Genomic DNA, 16,134 nt, shown 5'->3' on the forward strand with positions numbered 1-16,134 from the left:
CACAATTTACAATAGCCAAGAGTTGGAAGCAACCTAGGTGCCCGTCAGTAAATGAATGGATCAAAAAACTATGGTACATATACACAATGGAATTTTATGCTGCAGAAAGAAAGAAGGAGCTCCTACCTTTTGCAACAACATGGATGGAACTGGAAAGCATTATGCTGAGTGAAATAAGCCAGGTGTTGAAGGACAAATACCATATGATCTCACCTCTAACAGGAAGCTAAACAACAAAACAAACAAGCAAGCAAAATATAACCAAAGACACTGAAATAGAGAACAGGCTGACAGTGACCAGAGGGGAGAGGGGAGGGAATTTCAGGGGAAATAAGGGAGGGATTTAGAGGAACCTATATAAAGGATACATGGACAACAACTGAGAAGGGTGGAAATGGGAGGGAGGGGGAGGATGGGGGGTGGGATGGGATGGGAGTAATAGACAGAAAACTATCCTTGAAAAATAATTAAATAAAAAAATTGGAAAAAAAAAGAAAATATCAATTAGTTTATAATTTATTTTATAAAATATCTGAACAAAGACTAAGAATCACACCAAAGAGCCACTTATTTCCATGTCCTTTCATTTGAAGATTTTCTAGGCTATGTGACAGATGGGAATTTAAAAAAAAAAAAAAAAACCTGATACAAGAAGACCTATTTGGGTGGTGAACACATAATAAAATCTATAGATGATGTATTACAGAATTGTACACCTGAAACCTATTCAATTTATTAACCAATGTCACCCCAATAAATTCAAGACAAATTAGAAAATAAAAAGAAGACCCAAATGATACCATGACCTGTTTATATCAAGAAGACATATTCTCACTTGAGAGTTTCCTAAAACTTAAAAACTGACCAAAACTGATTCTTCGCTCTTAGGAAACCTAGTTTTTCTGTGTGTTTCCCCAACTCTAACCAGACCAAGCTAGATAATATTTACATCCACTTCTAAGTCTTACATTCCATCATTTAATTGAATTGAAAGTGGCATTTTACCTCTCAAGGAAGCTGAATACAAAATAAAAGCTAAAAGTCATTCCATGATTTTATTTGAAATACACAGACAGGAAGACAAGATGAAATGGTGAACCTTAACACTCTAGCTACAGCACTGGGTTGAAGAATGACCGTGTCAGTGGTGTGATAATTACAAGTGCTTTTATAAAGTCTCTGAGACATTTCACTAAGTCAAGCTGATTCCACCACATAGTGTTATCTTGCTCAGACTCATTTGGGGTCTTTTAATGCCTTCAAATGACAGGCCAAAAAATAATCTCTATATTGCAAAGTGTCTTGTGAACACAAAGTTTAGGAATCACTGCTATAAATCATTGCTAATGAGGAAACCGTTCGCACTGATCTTTGCCTTTCTAGAGATCATGTTTGCGCCTTTGCACCCAATGGAACTACATTACACCATCCACCATTATAAAATGCCACCTTATCTGAAGTGGTGTTGCTCTCATCAATTCAAATGCCACTGTACCTCATCTCCCAAAGAGCAGCAGGACAAGCAATTCTCAGCAGTCATGGCAAAGGCACCAGATGGAAATTCAAGAGATACATAAGTACATTTAGTCTGCAGTGGGCGATTTCAAAATTTTCTTTCAAATGGAGCCAATTAAGATACAAGGACTCTGACATCAGTTCCAGTACAGAGGGAGGAAAATAATACACTACCCATGTCACTATTTTAATTGGCTCCACAAACAGAACATTTTTCTAAGCATTTGAAACCAAATCCTGCCAGAATGCATGAAGTTTACTCAGCTATGCAGACAACACCATATGACTACGAATGCCACAAAGCTTCCCCAGTGCCTTTTCAATGAGGGACAGTGTCCAGTTGTTTAGGGGAAAGAACTGGGTGTGTGCGATGAGTAACCACCCATGCAGTAATTAGATAGCAGATAGAGGGACGGGGAGCTCAGAATCTTTTCTACAGCGTTGCTGCACAGAAAATTAGACATAATGACCCAGGAGATTACCTGCATTTATTTCAGTGTCTGAATTCCTCCAAGTCTAAAAATAGCTTTTTTTCCCAGTGAATTATTAACATGTCCTTTAGGAATTCTTAAAAATTGACTATAAGTAGACAAATAGGTAATTCACGAAGGGGGAAACCTGTATGCCCATTAAATATGGGAAAGTACTCAGACTTACTCTGAATTAGAAAAAAAAAGAAGTTAAAATAATACTATAATAACCCCTCATACCCACTATGAAGGCAAATATGGAAAATCCCATCATATGAAATGCTGGTAAATGTGTGAGAGGACAGCATTGAGAATGGAAGTGTAAATTGGCACAGTTATTCTAAAAGTCAATCTGGCCATTTTGTAAAGTGAATATTAATATACATTAATATGCATACAACCCCAAAGTCTCACGTTTGATTATCTGGCCCACAGAATCTTTCACATAGGTCCCTAGACAGTTCATAAGGGGACATGTACAAGGACAGTCAAGAAACACGGCGTTTTTGTGGCAATGGTGATTTGGAGACAACCTGGATGTCTGTCAGTAAGAAAATGAGTAATCTAAAACATCGCATACTTATGATGGAGAACAGTGCAGAAACCACACGCTAGCTTTGTAACAATAATGTGGGAAGGTCGAAAAGTCAGTATTGATTAAAAGAATAAAAGAACAAAAACAGGACAAATAATAGCAAATTCTTTTATATAAACCAAGACCCATATCCTCAAAACTAGCACTATATATTTTATAAGAATACATACAAATGGAAAAGCACACAGAAGACATTTTAGAGTATCTTTGGTGGGAGTGGAAATATCCTGGAATAATATAGTAAAATGAGAGACAGGAGGTGTCAGGAACAGTCATGGAAATCTGCTATGTACTGATGTGTGTGATAAAGCTCATGTTTCTGCAATGAAGACTCAAAAGAAAAAAAGGAATAAAAAAAAAAGTTATCCCAGTAAGGATTGCTTCACTTAAATAGAATTCAACCACTTGCCAAATATGATATTCAACAATGAGTAAACATTCAACAATAAGAGTAAAACCAAAGATCCACAGCATCAAATCTTTACGGAGCAACTTCTAAGGATAAGACCCCACTAGGAAGGCATCAAAAACCTTCCAACCAACCAATCGCCAAATCACCAGTCAAGTACTCACTGCGTACCAAACGCCAGGCTGGACATGGCTAAATGTCAGGAAAAAAGGATTACAGTACAAAACCACCACTCACATGCTATCGCTTTGGGTTGTTTTATCGGGCAGGAATAAAGTTGTGGAAACACACATGAAAATAATAAAATGGTGAGAATAAACAGACATTCCAAAGACACCACAGAAGTGTGTTCCAACAGAGCTTGCCACACAACTTTTCCCACCAAAAGTTCAATGCCTTGTAAGAGCTCTTCCTCTGGAACTGCCTTCAACCTCATTGGCACTTTACTTTGCAAACTCTCAACAGCAGCGGAGTCTATATTTAAAACATGCAGTTCGTTTTTGAGTGACTGTTGCCAAAGTCTGAATTAACAGCTTCTATTAGTGGAATTCTTAAGGGGCTATAAAGCATGTTCATAAATTTTAGCTCTCTTGGCAATATGTTTCAGAACAAAGTAGAGTTTTTCTGAAGAACTAGTGCTCCAGGAGGAAAACCCGTTAGAGATTGGGTTACAAAACAGTGAAAGTGATTTTTAAATATGCCACAAAATAGATCTATCAACCAAACCAAACTGTTCCATATACATTTTAAACAATGGCTGCAATAGCCTCAAATAAATGTATAGCCCTTTATTTAGGCAACAAGATTAGATGGTTGGGCTCTGGCATTTCGGTGTTAAAAATACATTTCTTTATATTTTAAACACTCTGAGTGTTCACACGGCTGCTAGCCTGGTTAGCGCCGCTGTGTAGGATAAAATGTGGCAAAATCAGAGGGTCTGGGTTTTATTCCCTTCCCTCCCAATTACAGTCACTTTTTCTAGAATGCTTGTGTTGAAGAGGTAGAGGTGTTATAATGCAATCAACATATTAGGAAACAATATATAACATTTTATAACATAAACTTAGCCGTTGCAAACGCACAATGGACCACCAAAGGCAAACACTGCCTCTAGGGGAACCCAGCCACGTGGAAAGATGCGAAACACACACACCTCACCCATCCACCAGCAAGCAGTTCCCCGTGTGCATTATCCAACAATGCTGTGTTTTGCTATTCTTTCACATTTATGAACTTGCCTGTATGAAAAAAAAACACTTAACATTCTATTTATGTTGAAGTACCTAGATTATTTAAAGTGTCAGGAAGTGCATGCAAGAGGAAAATTTTAAGTCCTGACACAAAGCCTGAAATGAGCATTTGGAAAGAAACAAGAGAACATGACCCTCTCGGAGACAATGGGCAAAAGACATCAATGCTGCCGACAATCAGGTAAGACGAGGTAAGAGAGTGAGAGAAATGTCCGTGGCTGCAACAGCTTCAGCTGTTGTGAATTCAGGAAGAACGCATTCGAGAGAAAGAGAATAAATGGAGAGATCACCGAGCATAAACATTTCATAGCAAATGGCAAAATAAGTCAGGAACAGCCTTCCTCGATCAAAGAGGAAGCATGATCTGTATCAGAAGACCTGCTGAACCCTGCATTAGCGGCCCCTTTCAGTCCTCGCGGTGGTGGGCTTGGCCGTTTCAGACATCTCTATAAATTCCCAAAGCCTTTGGCTGTGGTGTGAAGCTAACAAAAACAGATGAGAACACTGAAAAAGAACTTCCAGCAGTGCTATTGAAAGTATTTGAAAAAGGCTATACATCGGATCAAATTTTCAACTTTGATAAAGTAAGTATTGACGATAAACACATGTCTCAAAGGACCTATTTTCAAAGGCAGAAAAACACGCTCCAGAACTTAAGGCTGCAAAGGATAGCAGACTTTTATAACCCCGTTCCACCATCTCACAGTAACTGACGAGCAGGAAACCTGTTCTTGGTCATCTCCTAGAGCAAATCTCAGATCTTCCTCAAGGTCAATTCCCACATTTATTGATGGATGAAGTCGTTATTCACCAAGTTCTTCCCTCTTTATTTACATGTCACAAACAAAGTTTGATTGTGATGCCTGTAACCCCATTTTCCCCAAAAGCCTTGTGATTTTCATGGCATGACTTGGCACAGTGGTGATTTTTACCAACATGTTAACTGAGTGTACTAACTACACAACCCTATAGGGAATATTTGTTAATGTGCTCTACTCAGCAAATCTGCCTTTCAGAAAACTGTCCCTCCCTGAACACAAAGCCTACTTCCTCTACTGAGGGTAGAGGAGCCACATGACCTCATCTAGCCAATCACAGCACTCTGAACATGGGCCACACTCATATTTAAACAAGGAGTCCAAACAGAGCCAAAATGAGTCCTCCCGAGGAACTATGTTCCCTGGAGCTCTGAGAAAAGAATTGTCCTTTTCTCCTGGGTCTCTAACAGTAAGAAAAATAAAGACATCTCACTGCCTTGTGTAACCACCTTCATAACCAGGACAACAACCTAGGAAGAACAAATCCAGCACAGAGTTCTAATAACATCAGATAAACTTCTGGCCATCTAGTCTAGAAGCTAACTAACACACACAAATTTCTTTTTACACCAATGTTGGCCAACAGACACCTGAAAGGTTTAGCTATTCTGAATACAGTTGCTATTCCTGGAAACCAAAAGTACATTGATTAATACACCCAGATCAGAGAAGCATTTGGTGATGCCCCAGATGTCAACGGTCCCCTATTGTCTGTTCCTACAAAACACTCTCCCTTGCAGCTGTCACGGCCCAGGTCAGGCTGCGTTCCCCACAGCACCCTAAGCCCTGTAAAGATGCAGACCTTCCTCTGTGCCTACCGCTGCTTCCCAAGGCTCAGTCCAGGCTCGACAGCTCGTGGAGGTTCAGAGAATGTCTGTGCAACGACTGAAGGGTAAAGAGGTGAACAAATGAGCCCAGCTAACCATTCCGAGCCTGTGTGCTCATCCCTGAGACAGAGAGGTAGCTGACAGTTGCCTGCCATTTGTATGGGGATCTAATGAGATGATCACATGAAGGTGCTGTGCTAGCTCCAACGCGATAATTATGATTCACTCAGCACATGCTTCACTGCAGCAGGGAAGAGGGGCACGAGGGAGTGGATAAAAGCATGGGTGCAGGGGTCGGGGGTGTGAGGGTCAGCAACTGGACCTCATCGGCAATCTTCTCCCGGCTTCCGCCTCAGGTTTCTGTGAGCATCCAAAACGTTAATACAGGTAAAGCACCTATTTACACTTCAGGTGTGCTAAGTGCTCTACCAGATACCCTCATTAATCAGAAAAGGGTTCTGTCCCCAAGAAGCTTACAGTCCAGTAAGAAGCTAAATCGTGTGTATAAACAGCCTGAATGTACAACGGCGGCGGTACGAAGTGGCATAAGACGTCACAGGAGATCACTTGAGGTCAGTCACTCCAGGTCTTTAAGACAAACATTTTCTTTCTCTAATGTTACTAAGATATCTTCATACCAAGAATCACTCTCCTTGTCAAGCAAGTCCTAAGAAACTCTTACAAATAATGATATTTAGATCATTGAATTTCTTGTTTGCATCGTTCTCTGGGTAAATTCAAAAGTATTTAGATGAGTTACAAAAAGAAGTCCACTAACCTTCAACCACAGAAAGAGGTGTGTTGTCAGGGGAACCACTGCCATCAAAGGGTTCGTGAGCTGGTAAGAGACTGAACAACAGCCTGAACAACAGCAGGCTGAACAACAGCCTCCAAAACGACCCCCAATCACATCTCTGGAACCTGTGCATGTCGCCTTGTATGACAAAAGAGAGTTTGCAGACGTGATAAAGCTACAGATTTCGAGATGGGAAGATCATCCTGGATCACGCAGGTGGACCTGATGTAAATAAAGGGGCCCTTACGAGAGGCACACTGAAGGAGTCAAATGAGAAGGACAGATGGTGGTGGAAGCAGAGAATTAAGGAAGGGACCACAAGCCAAGGAAAACAGGTGGACACTAGAAGCTGAAAAAGACACGGAATTGAACTCTCCTCTTGAGTGTGCAGAAGGAACCAGCCCTGCTGTCAAAAAGGGCACCTTCAAAGTCAAGAAGAACACCTTGACTTTGCTCCGTGAAACTGATTTTGGACTTCTGCCCTCCAGAACAGTAGGAGAATAAATTTGTGTTGTTAAACCCACTGAGTTTGTGGTGACTTTTTAAAACAGCCAGAGGAAACTAAAACAGAGACAGAGGACAAGGGTTTCTGCTGTGACTTCGAACGAGAAAGAAGGTTAACAAAGCACCCCGATGACCCCCGATTGAGAGTTCATTCAGAGACAGGTGGAAAGTGCCTGAAAACTGTGAAGACAGCTGTGCATCCTAATAATCCTGAGATAAAGCTAAAAGGCTAACCTTGCAAAAGCTCAAAATATCTTGAAGTGATCCAGGATTCTGCGGCAAGTTAAAACCTAACGCCCTGGAGCTTAAGAAAAGTTCCTCTGGGGATGGCTGGGGTGGGAGGGGGGTGGTGAGGGCAGGGTGGGGGGATAAATAAGTAAATAAATAGTCCTCATCCATATTTGTTACCTTCACAGGATAATTCATTCTAAACACAACGTGAGAATTGGAGAGGTGAGGCATAATTACAAAGGAGTGAGTCTAATTTTTATCAAGCATTCTAGAACTCAAACATGGAAATGCACAGTGGGATTTTAGAAGTAGACTGGAGTGAACAGGCAAACGCACACACTTGGCAACAATACCTTATACCACCATGACCTCTCCACCCACCACAGCCCATCCTCTGGTCACAGGAGCACCCTTCCTGACACCTACCTTTGCACGTGCTGGTCCCTTGCTTGTGGCATCCTCCTTCCATCTGGCAAAGCAAAGACCCAAAAGAAGACATTAAATCTTAAATTCTTCGGGACCCCATCTGAATGCCATAACCTTCAGTAAGTTTTCTTTGACGAACCCTAGACAAGCTCCCTGATTTTTCACCCTGTGCCACCTTGGAATGGAGTTTCATTAGCAGCTAACCCATCTTCAGAATTATTTACTTACATGTCTGTGTCCCTAGCTCCCCGGAGGTCTCTCCTGCATCATCACTAAGCCTCATGTTTTTCTGAATCCCACAGGCTCGGTACCATGCCTGGAACATAATCAGCATTAAAACTGCTTGTTAAAGAAACTGATGTATAAATGCCACCAATTCAGAAAACCAGTGTCAACAGCAATGCCACCAATTCAGAAAACCAGTGTCAACAGCATGCCACCTGTCTTGGTTCTCTGCTGTATTTGAAGATATGACTCCAAAAAACACTTGTTTCTAAAATCTAATATACATTTGGGGGGGTGGGGGGAGAGTAGCTGCAACAGAGGCCCTGCAAACCAGTAATGAGAATAGAAGCACGAATTCTGGACTTAGCGAGACCTACGCTTCAGTCCGCCTCTGCTGCTGCCCGGGTGGTCTGGCTCTTCCCCCTGCGTCATCTCCTACTACTCTTTCCCTTAGTCACTTGTGTCCAGCCAAGTCGTTGTCCCTCTTGTCCCTCCTGGCAACTCAGTGGGTTTTGTGAAGATACAGTGAAACAACGTACATGAAACATTTGAAAATATGAAAGTGGTACCCATACAGGGTTGGGCACAAATAAAGACCCTTTTTGATTATAAAATCTTTTATTGCAAAATCATAAGCATGTAATTCTGTAACATAAGAATATCACACTCAAGCACACCATATGACATGTTAGGTGAAATGTTCAAATTAAACCAATAAATTATTATACCCATATTATTACCCTACCAACCACACTCACACAGACCTTACTTCTGCCGGACCCTGTACGTGCTGTTACGATTGCATGTCCAAATGGCTAGCGTTTGTAGTACGAAGTAGGCAACATTCATGGTTCTGCCCATCTGCGTCTCTTCCTTCTGGAAGCAGCGCCCTCTTCTGGGGCCGTGAACTGCTCCCCCCATCCCCATTCACTGAGCCAATCGAACAGAAGGGGATGCCTCTTCCCAGGTGGCAGCAAGAGCCCTTCGAAGCCTGCTGGGGCCCTGCAGTAGCACCTGGGGCCAGGTCTCCACTTCCACAGGGTTTCCTATGGACCCCAGTATATTTCCCGTTTTGGATTTGGTTTCTGTCACTTGTAACAAAGAGATTCCCAACTAATCTATGCTGTTAACTAAAAAGGGAACATAAGCAAATTTCTCAATTACTTCTTTAAATGAATAGGTTTTATAAGCTACTTTTTTGGAAAGGGCATACTGCAAATATTTATCAGTCCCTCTGTTTACCAGCATCACCCTGCCTTAAGGAAGAATCCAGAGAAAGAAGCGCCTCTGCAAAATAAGTAGTGACGTGGCAGAGCTGAGCGGGGGTGGGCGGTGGACCAAGGAACCTGAGCACCGCCTGGGGATTTTGGACAAAGGACATCGACTCTCCACGCCCTGTTTTTCTCATGTGCAAGTTGCCAGGGTCCATCCATGTTCTAAGCCACTTAAAACACATACATTTTGTGGTTCAGATTCAGAGTACTTCATGATCTCTCACGTGAAAAATTTTAGCTTCTTTTGGTAAAGAAAGAATCAAGAACCTCTCAATGGGGTTTAAATTATAGTTCAAATACCCAGAACAAGAGGCAGATCATTTCTGAGTTTTCGAAAGCAAAACCAGAGCCATCATTCAGCATGTAACTAATGAACTGAACACAGGAGATTACCAGGAAAGTTGCCTTTTTATGAATGTATCTAGCTCGCTGGATAAAAGCTGATAAAGAAGAGACTAACTCCATCCCCTGCTAAAGAGGCCACAAGTGCTCCCTGGGCAGCCGCTCTAGGGGGCACTGAGAGAGGCGCTCAGGGGGACGCAGGGATGAAGCTGGATTTCTCGTCCCTCTCCTGCTCCACACCCTCCAACACCGCACCAGGACTCCCGGACTGACACCCACACCCACGACATGGCACTGAAGACCTACATCACCTGCAACTCGCCCCCCGCACGCTCCCTCCTCCAGCCACAGCCCTCTCTCACACCCGTGTTCAGCCAAGCATGATGTTGCTTCAGGGTCCGTGATTTACTCCTGCTGGAGATTCCATCTGCCCGCATGTCCTACCCCCACTCACGCCCGCCGACTAGCTCCTTCCTGCTCTGTCCACCTTAAATGCTGCCTCCTTGGCCAGGCTTTTCCAAATCACATCCCGCTTTCTCTGCCAGCCCCTCCACCGTCACCACGATCCTCTCTCTCAGCCCCCTGAGAGTCCTCTTCTCAGTGCTTCTCTCAAGTTGTAATTATGTTATTTGCTTGTTTCCTTGGGCTTTGCTTGGGTCTGGAGAGGGACAGGGACGTGGTGCTCTGTTGTGTCCTCTGCTGCTGTATCTCCAGCATCCAGCACAATGCTAAGTGCGCAGAAGTCACGCTATGAAGATCAATAAATGAATGAATGAATGAATGAAGGAAGGAAGGAAGGAAGGAAATTCACATAACTACTACAGCTATAACATAAGGTAGTATATGTTGAGAGTTTACACAGTAGGGATGAAATAAGAAGCAAGTATAAGAAGCAAAACCCTGAAAGAGAAAAAGTGCAGAGCAAGGTCTGAGGAGGGAAGGAAACTTCCTGTAACACGTATGCAAGGACACAACTGGTCAAGTCCCAACCATGCCAGGTCTTGAGGGCTACACGAGGGAAGGTGTGTTTGTAGCACGAGCCAGGGGGACTCACTTAAACTTCCTAATCAGGAGAGCAAAGTTACGACCTCTGAACCGCGGGAGGGCTGCTCCGCTGCCAGAACAAAAACGCAATAGGTGGAGACTGGAAGACAGGGATGCCGACAGGCCACGGAACCACGAAGGGGTAGGAGTCAAGGGTGGGAATGACAATGCACAGAAGACTTTTTGCAACTGGTGGGAGGTGGGAGGTGAGAGACTGAAGAAAACAAGACCCTCCTGGGGCCACAGCAAGGCTGAGAACCGGAGAACAGGCTGAGCACAAGGGTCTGGGCTGTGGAAGGCAGGCCGGGGCTGCCAGCCCACCATTTAAAACCGAACCGAAGGGAACGGACCCTGTGAGCCTGTCGCCTGTCGCCTGCGGTCACGTCCTCCTTCCCCTGCACAAGCCTCCTTTCCCAGGTTTCCTTTTTTTCCCTTCCTATAATTGAATATGCCTTTAGTTTTCAGGCTGTTTATAAAACAACAAAACATGCACAAAATACAGATGTGCTTAAGGAGAAAGTAAACTCCTTCCAGGCACTTTGCAGGCCGACTCCCCCACAGCAGCCTCTGCCGACGGTCTGGAAAACATCCCAGCAGACTTTTTATGCATATCTCGACTCACATTTGTAAGAAACAAACAACGTAATATTACACATGCAGTTCTACAAGCTGCTTTTTATTTTTTCTTTTACTCTACGTATCATGAAAACTCCTTCTGGTTAATACAAAGAGATCCTGATTATCTTTTTAAAGGACAGTTTGGTATTACAGTAAGGCGTGTCCAACAGTGTCTTTAATCAATCCCCTTTTGATGGATATTTAACATAGTTTCCACTGTTGCACGAGAAACCTTGATGAAGGTCCTTGAATACAGATCGTCACGCAGCTTGCTGTTTACTTCTTCAAGCACGTGGCGGAGGAATTGCATGGGCCGACCTTTCCCAAGGGCAATGCAGCAGCGTGCGCGGGGCTGAGAAGGGGCACCGGGAGCACACCCTTTGGCCCAGACACTCGTGACTCTCTTTACATAAAGAACAGGCAAATAGAGGGATTTCTAAGGTCATTCATCTCAAGGTCAAATATGTCTTTCTACAGGAAAGAAAGAGCATTCATCTCTGGCCCTTCAAGAGATAAATGATTTTCTGAGAAATAAAGGCAGGACTCAAAATGAAGGATTCCCATGGTTTGGGGAAGTTCTGGGTTTTCTGATTTAGGCCCAGCACTGTGACTAACATGGTGTGACATCCCTGAACACCCGCAGTTACCTGCTTCTGCGTGGTCTGGTGGCCTGGGTTCACACCTCAACCGAGCACCCTTCCCACCAGAGCATGACAATGGATTTGCTTACCATTTCCCAGTCTAGGCCCTGAGCACCCCTGGACAGGGAACTCCCCCCCACCCCAGGCATTATGGGACATCAGTATCTCCTGCAAGGGGAGTCCCAGCAAGCACCTGAATGAAAGCCCACCTGGACGAGTATGCAAATGAGCAGATGCAGGGGAGGCCAGACACCACCACCATCTCCACTCCCACTAGCAAGTTTTCTGAGAGACTTTTAAAATGTTCAGCCACTATCAATTCTCATTTCATCTCATAACATTCAACGAGTGGGGGCTCTCTATGAAAGATTCCTAAAACAAAAGTCATCCCCTCCCGTCCATCCCTTTCCTCCCATCCGCCACCTTTGCCTACCTTTCCTTCTGCAAATGGAACTCATCGGATATCACCTGATGATGACAGCCACCCCAGGGGGGACCCCAGAGGGTTTCGCTAGGGACACGGGCCCACATTCCCACGGTGTAGAATATTCTATTCTACTTACACAAGGTTCTCCCTACACAAACAATTCCATATTCAACGTCCAGGATGGGTGCATCACCACCGTAATGTCACAGATATTCTTCCTTAGATTAGGTAAAACATCAGCTAAAGTAAAATATCAAGGAACAGCATTAATTATGGAGGTAGGACTTGAATGCCTGACGTTTCAGAAACTCTGTCACATGGATTGGAGCACCTTCAAGTATGAACCAAACTAACAACAGTTAGTAACTAGACCATCAGCTACAGATGGATACAACTTATAAGGACAACCTTATAGCCTGTCAACAGTCTTCATATGTGCCTAAAAGTTCACACTTGATCCAAGGTACCTCCTCCTAAAAAAAAAAAAAGGCAACTCCTCCACCCCTTCCCTTACTAGAAGCAATCTTTACAACTGCTGTTGCTGAAAAACAGGATTCAAATCAGGGTAAACCTACCGAGAACTCTCCCTGGACCTTATCTTCAGTAAAGGGTATTGTCAGGAAGCAGGAAATGGAGTTTGTCTTGCACTATCTATAATGCAATAGACAGTCCTTCATTTTAACAAGGTGCCACTGCCAATACAGGCCCTGCTGGGTGAGACGCAGAGGTGATGATTTGGCTGTGTGCACAAGCAGAATGGACCCTGGGGAGAGAAGAGGCAACGGCAAGCCTCCCCCAGGAGGCCACAGGGGGTTGCTCCTCAGCACCCTGGTGAAAATCACCGCAGGGAAGAGAGACCACGGGTCCCAACCCACGTCCACGGGACTGCTAAGTCAGGGAGGGAGGTTCTGAAGTGTCTGCTAAGTCCAACACTCACCGGATCAAACATCATTTTTAACACTCACAAGTGTGCAGGAGCCACACCGGAGCAGCGAGGACAAGGTCAGGGGATGGACCGGGTTGGGGATGCCTAGAGCGGCTGAAACAGCGGGGCACGCTTGGCCTGGGGGGACGAAGCGGGAGCTGGGGGAGAGCGTGGCCACTGCCCACAAACAGCAGGAGCTACCCCAGGAAAAGAAATCAGATCTGCCAGAGACTAAGACTGGGGTCGCATGGACTGGATATGTTTTGAAAGCCAGTGTTGACATTCCTTTCTGTGACTCAGACAACCAGTTAACTCCCCTTGGCTTCATGTGTTCATCTGTAAAATGGGAATAAGAGAAATCACCTTATAGTTTCTTGGGAATGGGATAATATCCATGCAGCCCTCAACACAATGCTTCAGTTACTATCTTTTAATAAATCTTAATGTATCTAGTAGGTTAGACACGATTCAAGGGGTGTAATCACACAAGCAAATTTATTTTTGATTACCTTCTGTGGTTCAGCAGAAGTGTTACCCTGGAGAGAAAGGTTAGCAGTCCAACATTTCTGAGCACTCTAAGAAAGCTTTTTTTTTAACCCTCACCTGAGGATATGTTTTATTGATTTTAGAGAGATTTTAGAGAAAGGAAGGGAGATTAAAAAACACACCCGTGTGAGAGAGAAACATGGAATAGTTGCCTCCCATACACCCCCCACCCAGGGCTCAAACCTGTGACCTAGGTATGTGACCTGACCTGGAATCAAACTCACAGCCTTTTGACTGACAGGGAGACACTCCAACCAAACAAGCCACCCAGCCAGGTTCTTAGAAAGCTTTATCACACTCTGACTCCACATCAATCTTGACTGAGAAATCAGAGAGTCTAGTCTAGTAGGTGAAGACACACTTCAATCTCCTGTCAAAGACAGCATCTCTCCTTCTTCCCACCGTCTACAGACAGCTGTCCCTGGCCCTCTGCCACTGAGGAAGGGCTGTGGGTGCCTTTGCCTTTTTCCCTCTGGCTTATCCCCTTGTCCTCCAGGTGACTGTTGTGTGTGTGGCCTCCTCAAGTCTAGGTGACAAGAGGCTGGGGAAGAGAAATCGAACCTTGTGCATAGATGGTACTGCCCTCTCTCTGATGACTTCTGCCTCCCCCTCCCCCGGAACTGGCACGACTGCGGGTTTCCCCTGCCAGGTGCCTGCACTACAGCTTCCCTCGGCCAGCTGAGCACTCCTCCCACAGCTCCTGCCTCCAGGGGGACATCAGCCTCTTGGTCCCCTCCCCCTGGCACACAGCCTTCTTGGCTGACAGGCAGAGCACAGGTTCAACATCTAACCCCAGGTCTTACCCATCTTTGGCCCCATGAGACAGGAATGCAGCCACACCCAGGAGAAGCCTCCTCTTTTATAGGCTGCTCAAGTTTTCTCAGGTGTGAGTCCAGCCCCAGACAACCATGACCTTGAACTTCTCACCAGATCTTACCACTGATGACCTTCCCACTTGAGGTGGGTATGGGGAGAAAGCATTCTCTATAGCCCACCCTCCTTGGCAGCGGGGAGGAGCTGGGAATCTCAGTGTGGGATTTTCAGGGAAATCCTTACAAAACCATCCTTCTGTTGTTTTCTGTTGTTTGTTTTGTTTTTGTTTTTTAGTTATTCCTCCACATGAGTGGGGGTTTAATGGCCATCCAACTGAACTTTGGTTATCTACTTTGAAGTAGTGCACACGGCCAAGCGCCTCCCTCAGAACACAGCACCTGTTGCCTCTTAGTGCCCCAGAATTGTTGAATCTCATGTCCTGTTACACTAATGATCATAAGTGTTCTTCTGTGTCAAAAATTCTATTAGCCATAGGGCTCCAGATTCAGTCAGTGTTTCCCAGAGTTTTTTTAACCCATTCTACTTACTTTGAAAGAACGTTTATATGGGATTATTATGACATAAAAGTTTAAAGAAAAATGGTCTACAACCTGATCAACCAATTCTCATTGACAATGTAGATAACTGTCCTATACACTTACTGTTTTCTCTGCCTGGGAAGACTCCCTCGCCCTCACCCCAGGTGTCAGATGGTCTTAGCATGACTGCCTCGCTGCTGTTCAGCTTCCAGCTCAACTATCAGAGAGGCCTTAACTAATAGTGTCAATTATTTTGCAGCACACACTCACTTCCATGCCTGGCCCCCATCAGTCGAGTATAATTCCCTACCCTGCTGTCCCTGGGCTTGGCCACATGACTTGCTCTGGCCAATCAGACATCAGCAAACGAAGGCCTTCAAAGGGCTTCCGCAGTTTGGCTCGGCCCTTTTGTACTCTGGTGATCTGTCATGAGAAGAGCCTCCTAAGTAGGGGCTGTGCTTTCACACCGGGCCCCAGGATGGACAAACACACCGCAGCCGTCAGCTCAGCCTGCAGCCTGCATACCCAGATGACTGGCCACTTCCCAGCCAAGATCAGCTGCGCCAGAGCTGACCCGCAGTACTGACCGAGCAAGAGGACAGAGACCTGATGTGAGGCAGTACAAGTGGGGGTGTTTGTTTCATTTTATTTGTCCTATGGGGTACATAAGGAGCAACACTGCTATGTTATCTAAAGCGGTCTTTCCACTGTTCATCTTTAATGAGCTTTCTAGTCTTCTTACTTCTTACATCTCTGCTGAACTGCCTTTCCTATGTTTTCTTATTATTACTGTCTAGTCTTAGCTTTCCGAATGTTGGGATCTTACCATTATTACAGAAAGTATTATATTGCCTGGCACATAGTAGCCATTCAACAAATATATGCTGAGTAAATTATTG

Source organism: Sturnira hondurensis, unplaced genomic scaffold, assembly GCF_014824575.4.
Source record: "Sturnira hondurensis isolate 20B ecotype Veracruz unplaced genomic scaffold, ASM1482457v3 Scaffold0004152, whole genome shotgun sequence".
Taxonomy (NCBI): Eukaryota; Metazoa; Chordata; class Mammalia; order Chiroptera; family Phyllostomidae; genus Sturnira; species Sturnira hondurensis.